We start from the raw sequence: 26,979 nt of genomic DNA on the forward strand, positions 1-26,979 counted from the left end.
CAATAAAATATGTAACCAGTTATAATTTCCCATCTATGATTTTCTGGAAAATATGTGTCAATAGCCTCAGAGTTGCATATCAAATGAAGCAGTTCATTCCCAATCAAGAATAAAAGACTAAAGCAAACCTGTATTTCTAAACTAATCCAGATCCTATAAGCTCCAGCTCTTTTTATGATATGTAGTACCAGACAGACCATTCCATTTACTAAGGAAGACTATGCCCCAGCTGAGCGGCAATCCAGTATGGTAGTTAGGAGCCAATATACTACAGCCAGATGACCTGGGTTCAAATCCTGGCTGTGCCACTTTACTAGAGATGGATGACCTAGGGCAAAATATTTAACATCTTTTCCTCATTTGCCACAACCATAAAAATGGAGGGGATAATATTATTACTTACAGGTACTGTCATGAGGCTTAAATGAGTTGATCTTATAGCTCTAGCCATTATGAACTTGAACTTCTTTTAATTTCTCAAAAGCATCACGCTTAATCTCTCATCTCTGCTTCTAGCACATGCTTTTCCCTCTGCCAGTAACATTCTCTTCTGCCTTTTCTTGCTTCCCTTTAGGTCTTTATTTAAATGAAATATGTAGAAAGCCTTCCTTGACCTCCTGTTATGTGAGGTGCCTCTACTATTTGACCTCAAAGTACTCTACAGAATAGCACTTAAACTTGTCTAAGTTTCTGTTCCCCTGCTAGGCTGTAAGCTCCTTAGAGGCAGAGGTCATGTCTGTCTTGATAACCACTGTAATACCTGGGGCCTAGCACAGTACTGGTTCACAGTAGGTGCTGAAGAAATATTTTTGGAATTAAGTTGGAATGAAATAACAAGTCACATTATGTAGAAAGAAAACCAAAAAAGGATTTCCAAGCTAAGTCTTTCAATCTGAGTAGAAGTATATGCCTCTCCACATTTGAAATACATAGGAGAGCCTCCTCTCATGTATTAGGAGTCTCACCATTGAACAGAAGTGGCTTTTTTTTTAAAGAAATGGGGTCCTGCTCTGTTGCCCAGGCTGTAGCACAGTGGCACAATCGCAGCTCACTGCAGCCTCAAATTCCTGGGATCAAGCAAGCTTCCCGCCTCAGCCTCCTGAGTAGCTGGGACTACAGGCACTCACCATCATGCCTGGTTCATTTTTAAAGATTTTGTAGAGACAGGGTCTCACCATCTTGCCCAGACTGGTCTCAAACTTCTGGGCTCAAGTGACCCTCCCACCTCAGCCTCCCAAAGTGCTGGGATGACAGAGGTGAGCCACCATGCCTGGCCAAGAAGTGCCACATTCTGACCAAGAACAAACTTGATGCCAATTCTGGGTAAGAACCATGACTTCATAAGCAGAGTAAGTGATAGTGTGTTTGGTGTGTTTACACTTATTATTTCACATCCTATATTCCAAAGCTTTATTAAAATAAGGGTATCACAGCAAAATTATGTGGCTAGTGTAGCTCCCTGAATATTATCAGCTGGCCGAAATGAAGCTCATAAATACCAGTGGCACAGGTGGGGAAAATAAAAGTAAAGTGAGACCATGAATGTGGAAGAGCAAATAAAAGGAAAGTGAGACCATGAATGTGGAAGAGCATACAAGAAAGAAAAAGAAAACCAGGTGCCATGGCAGGTGCCTGTAGTCCCAGCTACTCAAGAGGCTGAGGTGGGCAGATCATTTGAGCCCAGGGGTTTGAGACTGGCCTGGGCAACATGGGGAAACCTTGTCTCTACAAAAATTTGCAGGCTGTGGTGGCACATGACTGTAGTCTCAGCTACTCCAGAGGCTGAGGTGGGAAGATCGCTTGAACCTGGGAGGTGAAGGGTGCAGTGAGCCGAGATTGCACCACCGCCCTCCAGCCTGGGTGACAGAGTGAGACTCTGAGAAAGGAAAGAAAACAAAAAGAAAGAAGGGGAGGGACGGAGGAGAGAAGGGAGAAGGGAGAAGGGAAGAAAGGGAGAGAAGAAGGGAGGGAGGAAGGAAGGGAGGGAAAAAGGGAGGGAGGGAGGGAGGGAAAGAAGAAGAGAAGAAGGGAAGGGGAAGGGAAAGGGATGGGAAAGGAAAGAAGAATTTGATACAGTGAAGAGTGCTAGAGCAACATCAGCAGCTTGTCTACAACGTGCCACTGGGTGGCACCACTGTCCTTAGCTAGTCACTACAGATATGGAACCAGGATAGAGGAACATCAGGCTCTCTTGCAGAGCTTAGGTGAAAACTCAGAAGTCTATTTCCATTGTATTGACACACAGATGCAAGTCACTATAGTTAAAGTTCTCTGCGTATGTCATCAACACAAGGATATGTCTTCAGGATGTTGTGTTTATCAGAGACTCCTGGAAGGTGAGTTTGTCAACATTGTTGCCTAGTCCAAAGGCTTCAGAAACAGCTCACTACTCTAAATGCAGATTCTCAGGGAAGTGAGAGATGTGACAGGGATGCAGGGTGGTCAGAATAACCTAGAAAGCTTTTTTAAGCTATTAGGCTGAACCACATAAAATTGCCAATAGTAAAAAATTTGCTACAGACAAAAAAAAAAAAGGCAATTTCAAGTGGTTCCACATAATATACATACATTTAGAATCACTGGCTTATTGAGCCACTGTAATGATGAGTGTCATATTTCTCATTTGTTAGGGAGGAAAAGATTGAGAAGACACAAACAGTTGGCCTTTTACTTAAAATCATGAAGAATTAACTGAGCAAAGAGATGGAAACAACAAAATATCTAAAAATAGGGAATAAACTACAGTCATGCACCACATAGTAATGTTTCAGTCAATGACAGACTGCATATACAGTAGTCTCATAAGAATATAATGGAGCTGAAAAATTCCTATAGACTAGTGAAGTCACAGCAGAGCACATTATTCATGAATATCTATGATAAAAAAAGGAACAAATCTAGCAAACCACCATGGACGTATCAATATTTCTGAAAAGAATGACACCTTCTCAAGCAGCGCCTCAGGCAGGTCCTTGAGGAGGCATTCCAGAAGAAGACACTCTTCTTATAGGAGATGACAGCTGCATGCATGTTACTGCCCTTAAAGACCTTCCAGTGGGACAAAATGTGGAGGTGAAAGACAGTGATACTGATGATCCTGACCTTGTATAGGCCTTGGCTAATGTTTGTGATCGTGTCTTAGTTTTTTCTGTTGTTGTTGTTGTTTTAGACTGTCTTAGTTTTAACACAGAAGTTTAAAGAGAAAAAAAATCAATTTTAAAAATATAAAAATGCTTATAGAATAAGGACATAAAGAAAAAAATATTTTTGTACAGCTGTACGGTGTGTTTGTGTTTTAAGCTAAATGTTATTATAAAAGAATCAAAAAGTCAAAAAAATTTAAAAGTTTATAAACTAAAAAGGTTATAGTAAGCTAAGGCTCATTACTAAAAAATTGTTTTATAAATTTAGTGTAGCATAAGTGTACAGTATTTATAAAGTCTACAGTGGTGTACAGTAATGTCTTAGGCATTCACAGTCAGTCACCACTCATTCACTGACTCACCCAGAGCAACTTCCAGTCCTGCAAGCTCCATTCGTGGTAAGCACCCTATACAGCCGGACCATTTTATAATCTTTTATACTGTTTTATAGTACCTTTTCTGTGTTTAGATATATTTAGATACATAAATACTGAGCACTGTGTTATAACTGCCTACAGTATGCAATACAGTCACATGCTGCACAGGTTTGTAGCCGAAGAGCAATAGGCTGTACCATACAGTCTTGGTGCACAGTTGGCTATACCATTTAGGTTTCTGTCAGTACACTCTATAATGTTCACAATGATGAAATTGCCTAACGACCCATTTCTCAGAACATGTCACTGTCATTAAACAACCTATGACTATGTAACTACATGTATTAAAAACAGCAAACATGGCAAGAGGTTCACAAAAAAACTAAATGCTATACTAAGTATTCAAAAAGCAAAATGTGGGTCAGGTGTGGTGGCTCACGCCTCTAATCCTAGCACTTTGGGAGGCTGAGGTGGGGGGCGGGAATCCCTTGAGATCAGGAGTTCGAGACTAGCCTGGGCAACATGGCAAAATCCCATCTCTACCAAAAAACACTAAAAAAAAATTAGCTGGGTGTGGTGATGAGTGCCTGTAGTCCTAGCTACTTGGGAGGCTAAGGTGGGAGAATCACTTGAGCCTGGGGAGGTCGAAGTTGCAGTGAGCTATGATTGTGCCACCGCACTTTAGCGCAGGTGACAGAGTAAGAACCCAGCTCAAAAAAAAAAAAAGCAAAATGCAAAACAGTACATAAAATAGGTTTGAAACCTGTCTTTTAGGGAAATCTCAACAGTTTTGGGGGGAATGGATTTATATTCTCCACGTAAAAAAGTATGGAGAGGCCAGGTGTGGTGGCTCATGCCTATAATCCCAGCACTTTGGGAAGCCGAGGTGGGCAGATCACCTGAGGTCAGGAGTTCGAGACCAATCTGGCCAACATGGTGAAACCCCACCTCTACTAAAAATACAAAAAATTAGCCAGGAATGGTGGCACAAGCCTGTAATCCCAGCTACTCAGGAGGCTGAGACAGGAGAATCGCTTGAACCTGGGAGATGGAGGTTGCAGTGAGCCAAGATGATACCACTGTACTCCAGCCTGGGCAACAGAGCAAGACTCCATCTCAAAAAAAAAAAAAAAAGAATGAGGGATATATACTAAAAATATCAGTAGTTGTCTCTGGGTAGGAAGATTACTGTATTTTGTTTTACGCTTTTATAAACATACATTTTCTAAAATAAACATGTATAATAATTTTGAATTCTGAAACCAAAGAAAAAGATTTTGGTAGAAAAACAAGGGAAATCCAAATAAATTCCTTAGTTTAGTTAATAGTATCACACTAGTGTTACATAAAATATTAACATTAGGGGAAGCTGGGTGCACATTACACGGGACCTCTGAACTATCTTAAACAAATTTTCTGTAATTTAAAATTATAAAAGAGGCCATGCACAGTGGCTCATGCTTACAATCCCAGCATTTTGGGAGGCTGAGGTGGGAGGATCGCCTGAGGTCAGGAGTTCGAGACCAGCCTGGTCAACAAGGGGAAACCCTGTTTCTACTAAAAATACAAAAATTAGCCAGGCGTGGTGGTGCACACTTGTAATTCCAGCTACTTGGGAGGCTGAGGCGGGAGGATCACTTGAACCCGAGAGGCTGAGGTTGCAGTGAGCTGAGATCATGCCACTGCACTCCGACTGCATCTCAAAAAATATATATAGAGAGAGAGATCAAAACAATAAATCATATAATAAGATCATATTTTAAAAATCTAGAGGGCATGAAACTAAAACTTTTTAAAAATCTAAACAAAAGTATCCCTTTGGTTAAGTGGTCCCTACATATAAGCAAGAATACGGTGGCACAAAGCTTTTCTGGTAGTAAGTCACTATGCTCTTTTAAATTGCAACAGAAAGTTTTATAAAGGCAATTATATCATCTGGCCTCTCCTAAATATGACAGTGACGTCACCCCACTGGGTACAGACTCCCTGAAGTGGGAAACGATTAATTCTGTTTTATTTGGTTTTGTAAACATCATTGCTGAAGAATAACATGTTGATTTAAGGAGAGAAAAAATAAAAGTTAAGTATAGCCAGTAACAACCCTTTTCCTTCAAAATATTTTTAAAAATCTAGTTTCCCAAACCCTGGGTAGTTACAGGTACACGTGCATGCATTTGTTCAAGAAATACTCAGTAAGTATACACTATGCCCTGCCCTTGTGGAGCTTACCGTTCAACTGATATTTTAAGTGGACAACAGACTAACAGAGAGAACTAGACATGTAGGTAGAATAGGAAAGGAAGGTCACACATGAGGCAATCCTCAACCCTATAATAATTGCCCAACCTGACAATTATACGCTTTTTAAAAGTTAAAAATAATAGTTACCCTCTGGAATTAACCAGTTATACCTGTTACTACTTAGGTATCACCTGGCTTGTTTTGAAAATGAATGTTATTTAAAAACTTCCTTCAAATATTGGGGCAAGGAAGAGTATGCAAAGCCAAAGGATGAAAGTGAGGTTCTGAAAGAATAGAGGAAGAAAAATGCAGAGTCGAAAAGCACCAACTGAGAAACTAAAACGTCTTGATCAATTTCATCTACAGACTAGCCAGCTGTTACAAACAACACTGCTGTCTGGTTATAATACTCCAGCAAGTGTAAAGTTTGGAATAGGTTAGTTCCACTGTGTAACACAGCCAATGGAAGTTTCATTCTTTAAGTACTTAAAATGCCTCAGTATAAGGCACTTTTGCATGGTGCCAAAACAAGAACTCTAAGAACAGATTTAAAGAGAAGAGCCAGAGCACTAAAAAAGCCCAAGCAGAGCAGGAGTCTTTTTTCCCATCTCAATGAAATACTATTTAAGGAAGGAGAGTTATGTATCCCCATACAAAGGTCAGCCAAGAAAACTGCTGTAATCCTAACAGTGTTGATATTTCCTACTAGTAGATATTGCCCATGTATCCTAATGCATTTAGCTTCTGTTGCATCTGCAATGTAATGTACCTTTAAGATATCCTTTTGCAGCTATTTCTATGATTATTTAAGATATATCACCTTTAAACTAGGCAGTAATTCAATCCTCCTTGAAGCAGCTGCAACCAATATGAATAGCAAGAAAATACAAGAAGTTAGTTTGCTTTTTCATCAAAGACAAAACTAAGGCCAACACAGAGGACAGTTTTGAAAACAAAACTGTTCTCTTACCATACATCTTTAACTCTGATTGATGGCTATGTGACCGTGTCTTACAAGCCAGATTTTTTTTTAAGAATAAGGAAAGATTGGCTCATGCCTGTAATCTCAGCACTTTGGGAGGCCAAGACGTGCGAATCACCTAAGGTCAGTAGTTCAAGACCAGCCTGACTAACATGGTGAAACCCCATCTCTACTAAAAATACAAAAAAATTAGCTGGGCGTGGTGGTGGGCACCTGTAATCTCAGCTACTAGGGAGGCTGAGGCAGGAGAATTGCTTGAATTCAGGAGGTGGAGGTTGCAGTGAGCCGAGATAGCGCCACTGCACGCCAGCCTGGGTGACAAGAACAAAACTCCATCTCAAAAAAAAAAAAAGAACAAGAAAAGATTAATATCAAAATGCTTTCAACAGCCCCATCTTACAGTTTTCAGGGCTGCTAATACCTGAAATTAGATGGGAATGACATTGAGGTTCAGAGCCTTGTGCCAAGCCCAGACAGCATCCTGGTCTTTCAGCAGCAATGGGGCAGTACTAGTAAGAGCAAGGGAAAAAAAATGGTCCGGCAATAGCAGGACATGGCCCCAGTCCTGGACAAAAATCAAACTCAACACAATTGCCAATAGTTTATACTCACAGTCGTGTCCAACCCTTTGAATGCGAGGACTTTTTTGCTTATCTCTGGTGGTAGATATTGTGAAAATTATGTACACACCTTTAATTTTTTTTTTTTTTTTTTTTTTTTTTTTTTAGCTCATGAGTTATCATTAGTGTTAGCATATTTTATGTGTAGCCCAAGACAATTCTTCTGCAAACATGGTCCAGGGAAGCCAAAAGGTTGGACAGGCCGGGCGCGGTGGCTCAAGCCTGTAATCCCAGCACTTTGGGAGGCCGAGACAGGTGGATCATGAGGTCAGGAGATCGAGACCATCCTGGCTAACACGGTGAAACCCCGTCTCTACTAAAAAAATACAAAAAATTAGCCGGGCGAGATGGCGGGCGCCTGTAGTCCCAGCTACTTGGGAGGCTGAGGCAGGAGAATGGCGTAAACCCGGGAGGCGGAGCTTGCAGTGAGCCGACATCGCGCCACAGCACTCCAGCCTGGGCGACAGAGCGAGACTCGGTCTCAAAAAAAAAAAAAAAAAAGGTTGGACAACCATCACTTAGAGGATCATTCCACAGAACAGTTTTATGCAACTCAAACAGGTAACTGTGCAACTTTGATTTTAACTAAAGAGGTAGACGTCATAAGCAAAGTCCACAATTCTAAGATCTGGTTTTCTGTCCTAAACAAATTCCTATTCACTCCTCACAATGCAAAAGTAACATTTTCCCATGATTTCATGACAAAACATTACAGCATTTAGAAAAGACTGGACAAATAATATGACCTTAAAGTTACAATTTGCTAGGAATGATGCAATATTGGATAAATCAACTCCAGGTTGAAAAATAATTGTTTCACCCAAAGTCAGCTGCTTCAAAACGTGTTGCTTACATCTCACTGAAGTCATTAAGGTAACAGGTGTTATATAACAATAATCCCAACTTTGAAAAAGAAAGACAAATTCAGTTTTGACTCAATTTTGCAAATTTTCACTGGAGACTGATCATCAAATGAAATACTGCAGACTTCTCAATATACTACTTAGCTTAAGAAATCCCATAGTCAGCCAGGTGCAGTGGCTCACTCCTGTAATCCCAACATTTTGGGAGACTGAAGGAGGTGAACTGCTTGAGCTCACGAGTTGGAGACCTGCCTGAGCAGCATGGCAAAACCCCGTGTCTACAAAAACTGCAAAAATTAATCGGGCATGGTAGCGCGCACTTGTGGTCCCCACACTTAGGATGCTGATGTGGGAGGATCACTTGGGCCCAGAAGGTGGACGTTGCAGTGAGCCGAGGTCACACCACTGCACTTGGGTGACAGAAGTGAAACCCGGTCTCAAGAAAAAAGAAAAGAAATCCCATAGTCTACAATTTGTTGTTTAAATATGTCTCTTAAGTAGAGACTAGATCTCAGATTCTTGGTTTTTAAAACTCAGTGTACACTCTGGCTATAGACTGTAAGTTCACTGCCACTCCTCCTCATCTTTGGTAATATCCTAGTATGGCATCCACCTCCTCTTTTAAGGTGGCAGGGCCCTAAGCAAGGTGATCCTTCAATCACAGGGGGTGCAGGAAGACAGTCAACAGACTTCCTCAGTTGAAAACAACTGGAAACAAGATTATAAGGAAGCACTTTATCCCTATGAGGCTAACAAACAAACAAACAAACAAAAAACCATGGTCTTTAGGGTTAGGGGTTTTTCAATAAAAAGATCAGCTCTGTAAAACGTGTGTTAGGAACAAATCTTCTGTTTTACTAAATATTGTCTGTCACTGCAATCATAGGCCAATCACTCCACAGAAACATTTTATGTAACCAAACAACAATGGCATAGATGGAGGGTACCACAGAGATAAGACAGGGGTTAAGGAACTATCCCACCACTAGAATGTTCTCCAAAGTGCCAGAAGTGCCACCTATGTAAAAGTTGTTATGCCTAAGGCAGCTTAAGAGTGACCCCTACTGAGCTAGGATTCAAGACAGCTGTCAGGGCTGGTGCAAGTGTCAACTCCCCTATTTTGTACTCCTCGCGCTGAAAATCAATCGTTCAGTTCTAACCAAGTCCACAAAGAAATGCAAAGATATGGCTGAGCTGTAATGGTGATGATGGGGAACTCCATTTCAAAACAGGAATAAAAAAGAAGGTCGGGAATTCACCATGAAAGTTTTCATTCTGCTATTGTCTCTTCTGAAACAGTCTGTGGGATACCACCTGTAATGAAGTAAATTCTTTGGGGAAATGTTTCCTTTAAAAAGCTACTTTCCACCGGGCGCGGTGGCTCATGCCTGTAATCCTAGCACTTTGGGAGGCTGAGGTGGACGGATCACCTGAGGTCGGGAGTTCGAGACCAGCCTGAGCAACATGGAGAAACCCTGTCTCTACTAAAAATATAAAATTAGCCGGGCATGGCGACACATGCCTGTAATCCCAGCTACTCAGGAGGCTGAAGCAAGAGAATTGCTTGCACCTGGGAGGCAGAGGTTGCAATGAGCTGAGATTGCCCCATTGCACTCCAGCCTGGGCAACAAAAGCAAAACTCCGTCTCACAGAAAACAAACAAACAAACAAACAAGCTACTTTCCTGGCCAGGCACAGTGGCACAGGCTTGTAATCCCAGCACTTTGGAAGGCCAAGGCAGGTAAATCACTTGAGGTCAGGAGTTTGTGACCAGCCTGGCCAGCATGGTGAAACCACTCTTCCACTAAAAATATAAAAATTAGCTGGGCGTGGTAGCACAGGCCTGTAATCCCAGCTACTCAGGAGGCTGAGGCAGGAGAATCACTTGAACCCAGGAGGCAGAGATTGCAGTGAGCCAAAATCGCGCCATTGCACTCCAGCCTAAGCAACAGAGAGATACTCTGCCTCAAAAAAAAAGCTACTTTCCCACAAACATTTTAATACTTAATCTCTTGATGATCAAGAGGATGTTAAAATTAAGTCAATGTGTATATAAATTTTTAAACACCTGCTTCCACATAAAAACCCTGGCCTTAATACTTGACACTAAAAAATAAAATCTTAGTAAAATAGTCGAAAATTTTCTGGGCGGAAATTTGAGCTGTATAACATACTTAGGTCAGTCATTTTCCTTAAAAGTTTATAACATGTAACTCTATTTGAATGAATATGCTAATACTCACATTTCTACTTGAGTAAATAAAAAAACTACACAGCTTCCCATCTACGGATTGCTATAATTTACCAATACTGTGTGCCTGAGCCCTGCCTTTTGTAGTTTCCAGGTTATGGAAACAACTTGCTTCACAGAAATTCTAACCTATTCCTATAAGGAATTGTCTGGGTATAGAAGGGACCCCGATGCCTTCTGAAATGGGTCTTGCCTTGGTTCCTGACACTTTCTGAACCCCAAATATTCCACTAAAGACTTTAAACCATCCTAGACTAACCTTGCTATTGACTGTTGACCAAATTAGGAAAGCTTCCATGGTTCCAGGTGAAGAAATATCATTATCCTAGGCCTCCTCTTCTCTTTTCTACTCTGTTTGTCTGAAACATATTCATCTAACAATTGCTACAGCTACTTCTGCCCAGTTCTACCCTTCAGTAAAGTTGTGATTTTTCAACTATTCTTTGAAGCTGCTTCTCAACTTAGTATCTTCAGTGGTCATGTGGAACACAGGATCTTTTACGTGGATTCATGCCATGCGGTATTAGTGCTAGTTCTTTTTCTTCTCAAAACCATGACTGAATCTTATCCTCATTCACCAAGTTCCTGTCTCCTGACTGAGGGAAGTTTTCAGTTTTCAGTTCATTTGAAAAGCAGAAATTACTAACATATCCTGAGCACAGTGCATTTTCACCATCTTAGCAGTGGCAGCTCTGTCTATTTTTCCAGGTTTTCTTTGATAAAGCATCATTCAGGTATCCGCAGGAGAGTTGGTTCTTCAAAACCCTATCATTATTTATAGTATTAAAACACTTTAAGTCCACATTAAAGGTAATAAAACAGAATACCTAAGAAAAAACAGGGGCCAGGTGTGGTGGCTCACGCCTATAATCCCAGCACTTTGGGAGACCGAGGTGGGTAGATCACCTGAGGTAAGGAGTTCGAGACCAGCCGGGCCAACACGGTGAAACCCCACCTCTACTAAAAATACAAAAATTAGCCAGGCGTGGTAGCACACGCCTGTAGTCCCAGCTACTCGGGAGGCTGAGGCAGGAGGATCGCTTGAACCTGGGAGGCAGAGGTTGCAGTCAGGCGAGATCCCGCCACTGCACTCCAGCCTGGGTGACAGAGCAAGACTCCGTCAAAAAAAAAAAAACAAACAGGTATTTCACCATACCTACCCACTGCATTAACCTCATAACTACCACAAGAATCCATCATTAACATTTTCAATACCTCTCTAAAAGTTTAATCTCACATGCCCTCTCATTAATCAAGTGAGAAATAGAGAAACTCTATCCTGATTCCCTTTAAAATCTGCTAACTTGATAGCACCTAAAATCCTCTGTACTGTGAAATCAATTCCAAAAAGGCCTAAATGGCTTTGGAGAATAGGGACACTGTTTCAATCATAACAAAAACCTGAGTATAGCTATGTTGGGCCTTCACATTAACACCATTGTCTACCAGGTAGAATCTTCTTCCGTAAAAGGCACTGTTGAATTCATGGAAAATAATAAGTAACAAAAAGCCTTCAACAAAAGTCAGATATTTTCACCTCTAAATCCTACAGCATAAACCCAGAGGAAGTTATAATGGGTCTTCAGCAAATTTGTTTAACAAATACTTCTAGATAACAAGAGAAAGTAGCATACATACTTGCCCAAATCAAACTTAATTATCTGACACAGTTCTCCTAACAATCAATTTGATAAACTACAAACTGAGATATCATAGAAAAAGATTAATGTTGCTACAGATACCTAGATTTTCTTTACTTTTATAAGTTGTAAAAAAATACAACTACATACACCTCTACCAAAAACTAGCCACAGCAGTTGGTTTTTCTTTGAACAAAAATTACCATTCAGGTTCAGTTTTTAATTCTTCGTTAAAATCAAACTCCACCCAAAAAAGCTTCCTAATGATATTTGAATACATTGCACTTTTACATCGTCATTGGTAACTACAATGTAAATAACACGTTCATAGTTAAATTCAAAACAGAACTGAACTAATTCAACATTAAAGACTTTAAAAATCCTTGGTTATTTACTTTGATGACCATGACTTTTTTTTTTTTTTTAATTATGGTTTGTCCTAGAAACTAGTTATTTTAACTAAAACACTGTATTTACACGGCATGATGCTGGTCTTTTCCCAAAAAAGTCTTTTTCACTTACTTGGAGTTACTGATCCTGCAAGATGCTCACAATATAGTGTCGAGTTAAAGAAGCAAGTTACAAATCAGTATGTACAGTAAAAACCCATTTTTGTAGAAAGGTGATATATGTGTGCACAGGTGCATGCAAGTGTCCATACATATAAGCACAAGCATATATACCAAAAAGTTGACAATGGATGCCTCTGGGTATGAAATTACTGCTTTTATTCTTTTTTATACTTATATTTTTGGTTTCAAAAATTTAGAAAATACCAATAGTACTTCATTGATAGCAGAAAACGTCATTTTTTTAAAAACCTGAGTGTTCAGTACAAGGCTTAATTACATTTATAGTAGAGTGTCGTTGTAGAATGAAGGAATCCTATAATAAGCATCCTCCAGTGTGCAAATGTTTCATATTGGTAATCTGCATACCTACTATCAAAAGTTATTGTAAATTATAACATATAATATAGAACTGTATAGGGAAAAAGTAAAACTATACTGCCCTCCTCTAACACCACTCCCTTTTCCTCTAGGGATAATTATTCTTGATGTGTATCAATCAGATTGTTTTGTATTACCCATACACATGATAAGGGTTTATTTTTAGATAAGTGGAATTATGGTATACAACAGTTCTTTGACTCCCTCCCCCTCTCTTCCCCTGCTTAACAGCATACTTTGGAACTCCTATGTCAGTGTATATGGGTCTAACCGAAAGGCTTTTCTCCTTTTTTTATTTAATAGCTCAACGGTATTCCACAGTATAATTTATCATTATTTGAATCACTGCTGTACTGATGGATATTTAGGATACTGCCAAATTTTCAGTTACAGTTTCGCTGCATCGAAACCTTATACATAGATTTATACACATGTGAAGCAATTTCCCTAGAATTGTTTTCTAATAAAACTATTGGGTCAAAATGTATGCACATTTAAAAATGAGATGATTTTGGTATTCTTCAGCAAAGAGTTATACATGTGAACTCTCATTAACAGTGTATGCGAATGCCTATTTGTTAAAAGTGGATATTATATTAAGTTCTTGCCAATCTGTCTGGTGAAAAATGGTTTACATTTCCCTAATAACCAGAGTGAATTTGAACATCTTTTCTTTTTTATTCACCAGTACTTATTTTCCTGGGAAATGCCCACGTATAATCTGCCACTTTTTGCTTTTTGTAGTAGGTACCTTTCTCTTATTGATCTGTAGGAGCTCTTTCTCTATTATGGATATTATGCAGTAGAAACCCTTTTTATCTAATGTGATTTGGAACAATTGGTTACATAATTTAAAGGGTTAATTTCAGGTAAACGATCACAAAAAATATGTATGGCAAACATTTCACCTTCCTTTCATCGGTGGTGTATATATATACACTCATTCACCAAACATTTTGTGTGTGTGGTTTTGATTTATTTTGAGGGGGCTTTTTTGTTTGTTTTGTTTGTTTGTTTCTGAGACAGGGTTTTGCTCTGTTGCCCAGGCTGGAACGCAGTGGCATGACCTTGGCTCGCTGCAACCTCTGCCTCCCGGGCACAAGCTATCCTCCTGCCTCAGCCTCCCAAGTAGCTGGGACTACAGGTGTATATCACTATGCCTGGCTAATTTTTGTTTTTGTTTTTTTGAGACAAGGCCTCACTCTGTCACCCAGGGTGGAATGCAGTGATGTGAGTGATCACGGTTCCCTACAACCTCCACCTACTGGACTCAAGCAATCCTCCCACCTCAGCTTCCCCAGTAGTTGGAACCATAGGTACATGCCACCATGCCCAATTAATTTTTTGTATTTTTTGGGTCAGGCATGGTGGCTCACGCCTGTAGTCCCAGCACTTTGGGAAGCTGAGGCAGGCAGATCACTTGAGGTCAGGAGTTTGAGATCAGCCTGACCAACATGACAAAACCTCATCTCTACTAAAAATACAAAAATTAGCCAGGTGTGGTGGTGGGCACCTGTAATCCCAGCTACTCGGGTGGCTGAGGCAGGAGAATCGCTTGAATCTGTGAGACAGAGGTTGTAGTGAGCCGAGATCATGCCACTGCACTCCAGCCTGGGTGACAGAGCAAGACGCCGCCTCAAAAATAATAACAACAATTTTCTGTAGAGATGGGGTTTCACCATGTTGCCCAGGCTGGTCTCAAACTCCTGGCCTCAAGAGATCTGCCTGCCTTGGCCTTCCAAAGTGCTGGGATTATAGGGGTGACCCACTAGTACCTGACCTGGGTTTTTTGTTTGTTTTTGTTTTGTTTTTTTTATTTAAAGACAGGATCTCACTCTGTCTCCCAGGCTGGAATGCCGTGATGTGATCATGACTCACTGTAACCTTGAACTCCTGGCCTCAATCAATCCTCCTGTCTCAGCCTCCTGAGTCACTGGGACTACAGGTGTGTGCTACCACGCCCAGCTAATTTTTTTTTTTTTTTTTTGAGACAGGATCTTGCTATGTTGCTCAGGCTGGTCTTGAACTGGCTTCAAGCAATCCTCCTGCTTTGGCCCCCAAAAATGTTGGGATTCCAGGCATGAGCCACCATGCCGGCCTCAAACTTTCCATATGGGGCCAAGAGGCCAAGACCTTTTTCTCTAACTCCAGGCCCATTGATTTTACATTTGAAAAGTAATGTGAGTATAAAACCCTTTCAGATGGCCGGGTGCGGTGGCTCACGCCGGTAATCCCAGCATTTTGGGAGGCCGAGGCAGGTGGATCACCTGAGGTCAGGAGTTCAAGACCAGCCTGGCCAACATGGCAAAACCCCATCTCTACTAAAAATACAAAAAAAAAAATTAGCCAGGCTTAGTGGTGGGCACCTATAATCCTAGCTACTCGGGAGGCTAAGGCAGGAGAATTGCTTGAACCTGGGAGGCGGAGGTTGCAGTGAGCTGAGATTGCACCATTGCACTCCAGCCTGGGCAACAAGAGCGAAACTCCATCTCAAAAACAAACAAACAAACAAACACAACCAACATATACAGGTTTAGTAACAAAAAAAATTTACTGTACTGGTAGGTACACAAGCACACTGGAGTACTGGAGATCCACCAACTAATACCAAGTATTCAGTGTACACTGTATTTTACAAAGGAAATAAAAATTATTCAACGTGGTGAGTCAGTGGAGGTCAGTTAAAGCTTCTACTGCATATGTAGAAGCTTTTTCATTTTTATTTATTTATTTATTTATTTATTTTTGAGACAGGGTCTCACTCTATCACCCAAGCCAGAGTGCAGTAGTGCAATCATAGCTCTCTGCAGCCTTGACCTCCCAGGCTCAAGGGATCCTCCCACTTCAGCATTTGGAGTAGCAAAGACTACAGGCACATGCCACCATGCCTGGCCTTTTTTTTTTTTTTTTTCTGTAAAGACAGGGTCTCACTATGTTGCCCAGACTCCTCGGCTCAAGCAATCTTCCCACCTTGGCCTCCCAAAGGCGTGAGCCACAGGGCCCAGCCATCACTTGTCTTTTTAACTGGGTTATGATGTCTTACGCTTTCCAGAAGATTTTTTTTTTAATATATACTTAGATTTTTAAAATATATCCTTAAGTTATTTTTATGTATGATGAGAGATGGAGATGTATTACTTTCTAAATACACAGCCACCTGTCTTTACTCAACTTCCATTTTCAGCATCACACTTAGAACACTTAAAAGAACTAAAGTGTCAACTGCTTAGTTATAAGAAAGGAAGTTGTACAAACAAAATAATAAACCAACAGTCTAAGTTCAGTTTGATAGGCTCTTAGTACTATGTAGTTAAGGATCACAAAGCAGTTTCAGGAACAAAAACATGACCATGCCTGGCTCTCTCATTACCGCTATGGCTCACAACAGGGTCTCCAAAAGACATCATAGACTGCATATTAGTCTATCTGCAGCTTACTGGTTGCCACACATGTAAATTTACATTCACATTTAAATAACCCACACTTAACAACAAATCAACCGTCTCAATTCTCTGTGCATTCCTTATTGCTGCTCCTAGACCACAGTGCTTTGGAGACTTAGTAAAGAAAATGAATGCACTCTCCTGAATCACAGTATCACCTGGAAATGGAACCAGAAGGTATAAAAAGTCAGGGTAGTTTGTTAAATTGTGTGTGTGTGTGTGTGTGTGTGTGTGTGTGTGTGTGTGTGTAAATCAACAATTTATAAGGTTACCTCCTCTCTGGGGTCAGCAAACTTTTTCTATAAAGGTCCAGAAAGACAATTGGCTTCACAGACCATAAGGTCTATTTTTCAGCTCTGATGTTGTATTGTGAATGCGGCCAGAAAATACATAAATGAATGGATGTGGCTATATTCCAAGAGAAGTTTATTTACAAAAACGGGTGGTGGGCAGAATTTGTCCACAGGCAGTATTTTGCCAGGCCCTGCCTTACACCAATGTTTTATCTTTTTCAAGTAAGAATCTATTTCCTGGCCAGGCGCGGTGGCTCAAGCCTGTAATCCCAGCATTTTGGGAGGCCGAGACGGGCGGATCACAAGGTCAGGAGATCGAGACCATCCTGGCTAACCCAGTGAAACCCCGTCTCTACTAAAAAATACAAAAAACTAGCCGGGCGAGGTGGCGGGCGCCTGTAGTCCCAGCTACTGGGGAGGCTGAGGCAGGAGAATGGCGTAAACCCGGAAGGCGGAGCTTGCAGTGAGCTGAGATCCAGCCACTGCACTCCAGCCTGGGCGGCAGAGCGAGACTCCGTCTCAAAAAAAAAAAAAAAAAAAAGAATCTACTTCCCTCATTGCACATGTATTTGAGTAAATATAGTAACACTGAAGGGACAAATAATTTCAGTACTGCCTTACAGAAATTAATATTCTCAAAATTAATCACTAACCTCTTCCTATAAGTCCTTCTCATATGAGCACATACATTTTTCAAAATATAAAACTGTAATCACCTTGAACCTAATACTTATTTCAAAAGACAGTTACAATGAATGTTATGTAGCTGCTATAAAAGGAAAAATGCAGTCTAGACAGTCAAATACAATGATCTTTTATTCATTATTCTCATAATCAACAGGGAGTAGAAAAGAGTGCTAAATACATGGTCATGAATCATAACTTCACTACTGAAAATGCAGAAGTAGACTTTGCATTTAAATAAGAACACAAATTTGTTTTTTGGATTACTTACCAAAATCCTTGATGGAAAATGATACAGCTTTGCCAAAATATTTTTAATTTAGAAAGTGAGACCAAAAACCTCTTTAGCATATCATGCATCTATTTAATTTTAAAATACAAATTTTAATGTTTCATTTGACAGCCTGGTGAGGTAGGCATTTTTAAGGCAGCCATTTTAATATAGTGAGAGCATGTGTGACTATGTATTAACATTCTAAGCCATTAAGGCCACTTGTTCACAGAATATATTTGAGCTCTAAAATTGTTGAAAGAGAAAATGCTCAAGTAGCTTGCAGAAATAATGGATGTTATACAGAACAGAAAGGAATAAAATTAAATAACAAAAGTTCATAAGATTTCTTGACACCAAAAGCACAGTCCATAGAGGAAAAATTAAAACTGGACCTCATCCAAATTAAAGCCTTTTGCTCTGTGAAATTCCCTGTGAAGAGGTTGGAAAGACAAGCCACGGACTGGGAGAACATATTTTCAAACCACTAGCTGACAAATGATTAGTATGAAGAATAAAAAGGCCAGGCGCAGTGCCTCACGCCTGTAATCCTAGCACTTTGGGAGGCCGAGGCGGGTGGATCACGAGGTCAGGAGACCGAGACTATCCTGGCTAACATGGTGAAACCCTGTCGCTACTAAAAAAAAAAAAACATTGGCCAGGCGTGGTGGCGGGTGTCTGTAGTACCAGCTACTCGGGAGGCTGAGGCAGGAGAATGGCATGAACTCGGGAGGTGGAGCTTGCAGTTAGCCGAGATCGCGCCACTGCACTCCAGCCTGGGCAACAGAGCGAGACTCCGTCTCAAAAAAAAAAAAAAAAAAAAAAAAAAAAAGAATAAAAAACTCTTAAAACTCACCAGGTTTAAAAAAAAAAAATCCAAATAGAAAATGGACAAAAGACATGAACCGACATTTCACTGAAGATACAGAGATGGCAAATGCACACATGGAAAGATGATCAACATCACTGGCCATCAGAAAAGTGCAAATTAAAACTAGGAGGATATATTACTACACACCTATGAGAATGGCTAAAATAAAAAATAGTAACACCACCAAATGCTGTCAAGGATGAGGAGCATTCACACATTCCTAGTGGGACTGTAAAATGGTACACAGCCACTCTGGAAAATGGTTTGGCAGTTGCTTAGAAAATTAAACATGCAAGTGCTATATACCACCCAAGAAGTACACTCTTGGGCATTTCAGAAACAGAAATTTATGTTCATACCAAATCCTGTAGACAACTGTTCATATGAGCTTTATTCAAAATAGGCAATAAATAAATAAATAAGTAAAACAAACAAAAACCCTGGAAACATCAGATGCCCTTCAACAGGTGACTGGTAAACAAACTGCAGTAAATCCATATTACGGAATACCACTCAGCAATGGAAAGGAACAAGCCATTGATAAAGGGTACATTCCTTGAACTAATCTCCAAGGAATTATGCTGAGTGAAGTAAAGCCAGTCTCCAAAGGTTATATACTGTGTGATTCCATTTATATAAGCATTTTTGAAATGACAAAATTATGGACATGAAAAACAGATCAGTGGTTGCCAGGAGTTAGGGATGAAGGGAGATGGCTACATCTATAAAAAGACAACAAAAAGGATCCTTGTGGTGATGCAATTGTTCTGTATCTTGACTGTGGTGGTGCTTATACGAATCTACACGTGATAACATTATGTAGAATTAAATACACACATGCAAATTACTGCATTAAAGCTGATGAAATCTAAGTTAAGGTTGATGGATTGTATCTATTTCAATTCTGTAGTTGTGATGTTACACGATACTTATGCATGAGGTTACTATTGGGGGAAATTAGATAAAGCGTATTATTTCTTACAACTACATGTGAATCTACAACTATCTCAAAATAAAAAGTTAAAAAGGAAAGAGAGTATATAAGACCAGCCAATGGTAGAAGTGGAAAAACAAAGCTTTTATTTTTGCTAAAGGCTCAGCAATTGAAAGTGAAAGGATGGAGAAAAAGGTAATGTCAAAGAGTCTACAGGCTACAATTAATAGAATCGAATCTTCCTTCCCTGTGGAGCCTTAACTTCTCCAGAATTTTGTTTGTCCTTGATTTGACTGTTGTTCTTTTTAATAAAAATAAACTGCATGTACATCTGTCTCTCCACATGCCTCACAACCATCTCCATCAGCCCAAAGTATAAACTCATAGAATAGGGTTTGTCTTCTTAACCATCATGTACTGAGGGCTTGACATAAGTGACAGATGAAGGAAGAAGACAGTTGAATGAATTAATAAATGAATGAGATGCCCACATATTCTTTTAAAGTTCCTAGCCAGTTACAGTTGTAAGGCAGTATATGAGTGCAGTGGCGCAATCTCGGCTCACCGCAAGCTCGGCCTCCTGGGTTCACGCCATTCTCCTGCCTCAGCCTCCCAAGTAGCTGGGACTATATACACCCACCACCACGCCCGGCTAATTTTTTGTATTTTTAGTAGAGACGAGGTTTCAGTGTTAGCCAGGATGGTCTCGATCTCCTGACCTCGTGATCCACCTGCCTTGGCCTCCCAAAGTGCTGGAATTACAGGCGTGAGCCATCGCACCCAGCCATTCCCTTACAAATTTCTAAAAGCCATGGACGTTTAAAAAATAGTGCTGTATAACTCACATTTCACTTGTAAGCAGAAATTAATATAATACCCAACATTTGTAAAATGCTTCTGAGTTTACAGATTTTTACAATAATTTATTTAATCAGGATGAATTAAGAACTAAGTATACCTAAATTGAAACCACTATACACAAACCTTTGAGAAAAACATTCTACTCAACTGGTATAACAGGATTTATGACAGCCTTAACGCAAATTGCCTTATATACGTGTGTGTATACATATATATATACACGTGTGTATACATATATATTTGTCATATATATTCATTTTAAGAATATATCATTCAAATTGGGGGACTTGTGGATCATTTCAACAGCCATAAAGACACTTATTTTACAGATGCAAACACTAAGAGAGGTGAAGTGACTTGTTCAAGATTATATATCTAACTAGAGCTGGGTCTAGAACCTGAGCTTCTACAGAGTTCCAATTCATTTCTCTTGTCTTTGAATTGAACAAGATTCTTCTTTCTTCACCCATCTCACCCCTACCAAAAATACTGAAAGAGATATCTTAATCTAAATCACTTGTGTTTTTAAATAGGGGGTTTTCCAAAAAAAAAAAAAAAACCCCACAAAACTGAATTTACTCAAGCTTTCAATTGCTGTATTACACCTTCCATGGATTTTTAGTTGTCAAATTATTTATTATATCAGGATAATAAGGTACTTTATTCTAAGGTACAAGTATACTGACAGTTTAATGTTTCATTCCCCCACCTAAATGGCAGAGAGTGTTAATTCTAACAGGAATCTTACATGTCTTACACTTTAGCAGTTTCAATCAAAAGATGAGCTATTTTACAATTTAAGGAAGAGGCCTTACATTATTAAAATCTTTATTGATATGCTCAATGGCAGTACCATCATTGAATCTCCACCTGCTGTTTTATGTATCAAGAACATTTAAAAGTCTTTCTTGTTAGAGACAAAATAAAAGAAAAACTAAAGTGACAAGCAACTATGAGAAGTAAGGCTTTAATCAGGTTAAATTTGCATTACGCAGCCTGCATGAATTTAGAGGTCCTAGAATCAAAACACTAGAAGGAACCTTAGTTATGCTCTAGTTCTACAGACTGATTTTTGCAGAAGAGGAAACTGAAGCGCTGATGAGACCATTAACTAATAAAGCAAACCGCTTACTTTTTCAAAGGGATTCATTTCAATGCCATTTTACCCTTATTTTGCATCTCACTGTTGTTTCTCGGGGCGACGATTGACCTTTTTTTAGGTGAAAAGTGCTAATAGAGCAAATTAATTTCAAGAGGGTGAAAAATGCCTTTGAAGGAGGAGATGCTGGAGTGAAGAGGAGAAATGACGTCTTATTTAAAATATGTAACCCCTTGATGGGGTTAGACAATGAATCATATTCTCCTAGATTTTTCTGTGTCTATAGACATCAGCCACAGTTCTTTCGGGCACTCAAACGAGAGGAAGAGGAAGTGAATAAAGCTCATACTAAATATATAGCACCCACTGAAGGCAGGGATGTAGACAGAAAGAACGGGGGTGGGGGAAGGAAGGAAAGCACGCGTCGCCAGGATCCAGCTGTTTTCTAACATACCTAATCCTACGGAAGCTAGGAAGATATCGGAAGCAAGGAAGATATCGGAAGCGAGGGCATCCCTCAAATTCGAGAGGGCGGATGCCTCTAGGGCTAGAGAGACTCCCTGGCCCTCTTTAACAGAGCGACTGGGAGGGGACAAAATGGAGTTGAGGTTTAGGGGCATCCTAAAGGTCGTTTGGAGGTCTAGCAAGCACTTCATGGTCTCCTCTGGAAAGGGCCGTGGCAAAGCCTACTACCCCGATCAGGAAGATGACTTCTAGCCCTCGGGATGCGGTGAGCCGCAGGAAGAGGCAGGCTGGGGTTCCGAGGACCCCAGACTCCATCACAGGAGGTTACTATAACCTAGGGAATCTTCCCGGCCCCAGCGGAGGCGAGCGGATAGATAGCCCTAGCTCAAGAAAAAAAGCGAGCCGATTCCAGCAGCTGGAATACCCACCCAACCTCCTCCCGGCTCAGGTGAGGTAAGCCAGTCCCCACCCTGGAGATGGGGCCCTGGTACCGACAGGGCAGGGGTGCCGGGGCCGCAGCCTCCCCAGCCAGGGATACTCACCGGAGGGGCGGCCCACCGCGTCTTCGCAGCCGGCCGGCGCCTGGCACTCGGGAAGCTCGCAAAAAGGAACCGCGTGCCCGCTAGCGCTGGGACGAGGAGAAGCGCGCCACGGAGGCCAGAGAAAAAGCCGCAGCGGCGCGCGCGCACCCGGACAGCCGGCGGAGGCGGGGCTCAGCGCGATCCCGGAAAAGACGCGCCCGGAGGGGCGGGCGGAGCGGGGGCGCGCGGTGGTGTGGCAGAGCCAGCCGAATCGCTGGCTGCAGACGGCTCGGCCCACCCACGCGCCCTCCCCCGCTCGCCCGGGACGTCAGCCGAAAAGGCGGAGCCGAACGGGCTTCCCGGGGAGAGGGAGGGGCGCTGCGGGGAAGGCGAGGCGGCTAACGGCTCGCCTCAAGTTGTTGTTCCCGCTGGCGAGCCACTTCTGTGAGGCTCGCTGCTGGTGTCGTTGAGTGTGTTTCGGAATGTCCTTGCGCCTAATAGCAGTGAGGCGCAGGACTGGCCCACGCCCTCACCTGCGGCTTGCTTCGCGGGACTCCACCCCAGGATAAAAGTTCCTCTCGGGTTATCTTCCAGCTGCCCTCAAAAGACACTCGTTTATGGATTTCACTGCTCCAAGTTTAGAGAGCTATCTTAAACACTGACTAAAAACATCTTGGCCCTGTAAGCCTGAGCTGATGCCTCTCATCCATTTATCTTGCCTCTCACTGCGTTAAGATCCCCGCTGACTCCCACTGATGAAATATCACAAGGACGCAGGATTTTCACGTTGTCTTCCATTTCCACGATGGTTTCATGGCAAAAGAACCCCCAACTGATAAGGAAAAGTCACCGCAGCTCTGTGACATCTTACTAGCCCTGATCATTGCTTATAAGCTGGTCATACGAATGCTGTTACAACAGATGCAAGAAATTGCCATTAAAATTAAAATTCCAGCGAACTATCTGAGGGCTTCAAAAGGGAAAGACCATAATTGCAAATGAGCCCTGATAAACTGCCAAGAATATATCACCCAAAAAATTAAATCTCAAGAATTCTTACAGTTCCCTGATGTGTAATGGTGAACTAGCTTCCTGTTCCTGATGGCAATCGACATTTCACTTCACCTGCTGATTTCCATTTTCCCATAGAATTACCATTTCTGCTTGTGTGTGTATATATGTGTGTGTGTGTATATATATGTATATATAAAATGCCTTACCACCTGGGATTACAGGCTAGAGTAGTTCTTAAACTTCAGTGTGCATCACAATTATCTGGGGTGCTTGTTAAAACGTAGGTACCTGGAACTACAACCCTCCGGTATTTTTATTCTGATCTGGGTAGGGATAAGAAATTTGAATTTCTAATAAGCAGCCCAGGTGACACTAAAAGTGGTTAGCTGAGAGCACAGAGCTACAGTTTTGTGTGTTACTACTCTGAAGTCATATTACCATTTCAATTTCCAAGAAACCCACCCACTTACATATAATATACCTATAAATATTGCTAAGACAGTCATGTAGCTTCCTTTTTGAAGACTGACCTACAAAGTTCAGTACTTCAAACAACTAGTTTAATTGCATTGTTTATTTTATGAAATCTTGTTTCAATACCAGAAATAAGCAATCATTTTTCAGGTAACTATGATGTACAGAGCACTATCACCTACAGTTGGCTTAACACAAATGAAATTGAAGAAATGAATATCGCTGCTCTCAACAAAGTTAGTGTCTAGTTGTGGAATTAAAATATAGACATAATACAAACCCAGTGTAGCACATAAATCAATGTGTTGGATGAAGATGAAAAAGAACTTGTAATTAAAGAGTACTTTTGCCAGTTTCCTTTATTGTCAGTCTCTCAGCCCAGACATTTTCAATTAGGTAATTTCCTCTGAACAGTCTTCAGCTTACTGAAGTTCCTCCAGCTCTACAAGATATAAAGGAAAGAAATCATTATAGCCTGAAACTATTCGTTTTTAAGTATACGAATGTGTGTATGATATACATATGTTTATCAGACCAAGAAGCTACTTGGATTTTCAAGATTTCTTATTACTTAAGCTATTCATTAGTGTGTACAGTTCTTGCTGTCTTCATCACCTACCACATCTCACCTTCTTCCACATTTAACTGCACCCAAGTTGAAGAGGAAAGAAGAACTCTATCTCCAAAAAGGAAACCAAGTATAACCACGCTATTTCCAGCTTTCCTTTTTCAGAGTCAAAACAAACCTTGCTTAATTTCTTGTCATCAGAAACCTTCCAGAAATTACTGCCCAGGAGCAAAATATTTCCCAAGCAGCTGTCTGACATTTTAAAGAGAACATTTGCAACGCTGTTTATTAGGAAGATAGGGTATTATTATCCCTATTTCACAGATGAAGAAATAGATGCAGGTTAAGTGTCTTGTCCAGTCACACAACTAACTAGTAACAGAGCCTGAATTTCCTACTACACTGCTTATGACTCCTAGACCAGGGTGCTCGCCGCTACATCAAGCTGCCTCTGTAATGAGTCCTACCCAGAACTACCAAACCAATTAGAAACGGAGTAGATAAACGTAGGAAATGGAAGAGTTAGGGAAATGTACAATGCAATTGACAGATTCAAAATACAATGTAATAAGTACTAAAAGCATGAGAATTAGTCTGTTAGAAGCTAAACAGAATTTAAAGGACAGCTCTGTTAAGAGGCACTGATATTTAGGCCTTGCCTGTTTTATTATTCTGTAACAAGAAGCTGAAACAGATAGCCAGGCTGCTCTTGGCATTAGTTATTTATGGAAGGGCAAAAAACAACTGTTCTTCATTGACTGTGTAACAAGCCTTTGCTTGTTAAACTTCACGGGTTTGTAGAATAATAATAATTTTCTCCTGTGGTCCACATACAAGCAGCAGGACTTCATAATAATATTTGCATTGACAAGTTGTGTTAGATTTTGTCATTAACAAACCTTATTTTTGGCAGACCCAACAACCAGGCCAAATATTGTCTTTAGTGGCTTGTGTTAAACAACCAGTGAAATCAGAAACCTAGGCAGAAGATGATCTCACTGTGAACATAAATAATAACCTAAGCCACTCCTTTCAAAAATGATCAAAGGCATAGTGGCTACATCTAAATGTTATTTTTGAAAAATGATTTGTTTTTTCAAAATAACTATTTCTTTTCATTCTGGCACATTTTTCAGGTTTTTAAATTAATGAAAACACCAAAACAAACAGACATCTAATGCACCCAGATAGGAAGACACAGTATTGTATGGAGTCAAGTCTTTCTAAATTAATCCATCAGGACATTGTGGTCCACGTCAAAATCACAGCAGGATTTTAATGGAACTTAATTTCAGTTTCTCTCATGAAACTCATTTGTCCTTTTTAAAGATAACTCCAACCCCCCCAAATAAAATCCTCCACAGTTATCCTTGAAATTGTTTGTGCAACCTTCCTATAAAGGATCAAAAATAACAAAATATTTTTATTATCCATAAGGCCATAAGTATGCGAAAAATCTGCTGTGGTTGTCATTGAATCTGTAAGAACGTTGCTTTTCGTATATTTTTGCCCACTCTCTGTAGTGATTCTAGCCCAGTAATATTATGAAAAAAGATAGGTCATCAATATCATAACTTGCCTTATTTTATTTTATTTTATTTTATTTTTTTTTTTTTTTTTGTTGAGACGGAGTCTCGCTCTGTCGCCCAGGCTGGAGTGCAGTGGCCGGTTCTCAGCTCACTGCAAGCTCCGCCTCCCGGGTTTACGCCATTCTCCTGCCTCAGCCTCCCGAGTAGCTGGGACTACAGGCGCCCGCCACCTCGCCCGGCTAGTTTTTTGTATTTTTAGTAGAGACGGGGTTTCACCGTGTTAGCCAGGATGGTCTCGATCTCCTGACCTCGTGATCCGCCCGTCTCGGCCTCCCAAAGTGCTGGGATTACAGGCTTGAGCCACCGCGCCCGGCCTTATTCAGTGACTTTCTTTACAACTAAGGACAAATTCCTTGAGAAGTGGTCTACAGCCACTTCATTCACTAAATCACTATCTGACCTCCAAGTTAATCTCCATTCCCATCAATCCTACAAATATTCCTATTGCTAATGCCTTCTATGAAATAGACAAACCTCATTATTATACTTAAATAATTATGGGACTATTTCACTCAGACCGAGTGAATAGTCCCACTGGGACTATTGGACTGATTAAACCTTTGGATATTTATTCAAAGCATCCCTCTTCAAACCAAAATTCTGTAATAAAACTGTCTGCTTCACTTGGATCCTACATGGCACCTGGTACAAGCCAAGTTACTGTTATTCAAATAAAACATTTTTTAACAATATGTTTGAATGAATAATTATTACTTTTAGAAATAGATATAAAAGGTTTTTAAATATGTTTTAATTTCCCCTTCAAGTTGGTAAGATTTTTAGATTGATAATATTCAATTTTGGCAAGAATATGAAGAAACTTGC

The 26,979-nt window shown here is 40.6% G+C and overlaps 1 protein-coding gene and 1 pseudogene across 5 annotated transcripts in view; one reads left to right on the forward strand and one right to left on the reverse strand.

The window, feature by feature from the left end:
* Window positions 1-22,782, reverse strand: part of ACSL4 (acyl-CoA synthetase long chain family member 4) — an 85,944-nt gene extending 63,162 nt beyond the window's left edge. The window contains exon 1 of one of the 5 annotated variants that reach the window (XM_010378640.2): window positions 22,531-22,782. The gene's annotated coding sequence lies outside the window, so the exon portion shown is untranslated. The remainder of the gene's footprint in view (window positions 1-22,530) is intronic. The other 4 variants (XM_010378624.2, XM_010378615.2, XM_010378648.2 and 1 more) reach the window with 4 other exon arrangements.
* Window positions 22,230-23,200, forward strand: LOC115898631 (annotated as a pseudogene).
* Window positions 23,201-26,979: the final 3,779 nt, after the last annotated feature.

Source organism: Rhinopithecus roxellana, chromosome 7 (genome assembly GCF_007565055.1).
Source record: "Rhinopithecus roxellana isolate Shanxi Qingling chromosome 7, ASM756505v1, whole genome shotgun sequence".
Taxonomy (NCBI): domain Eukaryota; kingdom Metazoa; phylum Chordata; class Mammalia; order Primates; family Cercopithecidae; genus Rhinopithecus; species Rhinopithecus roxellana.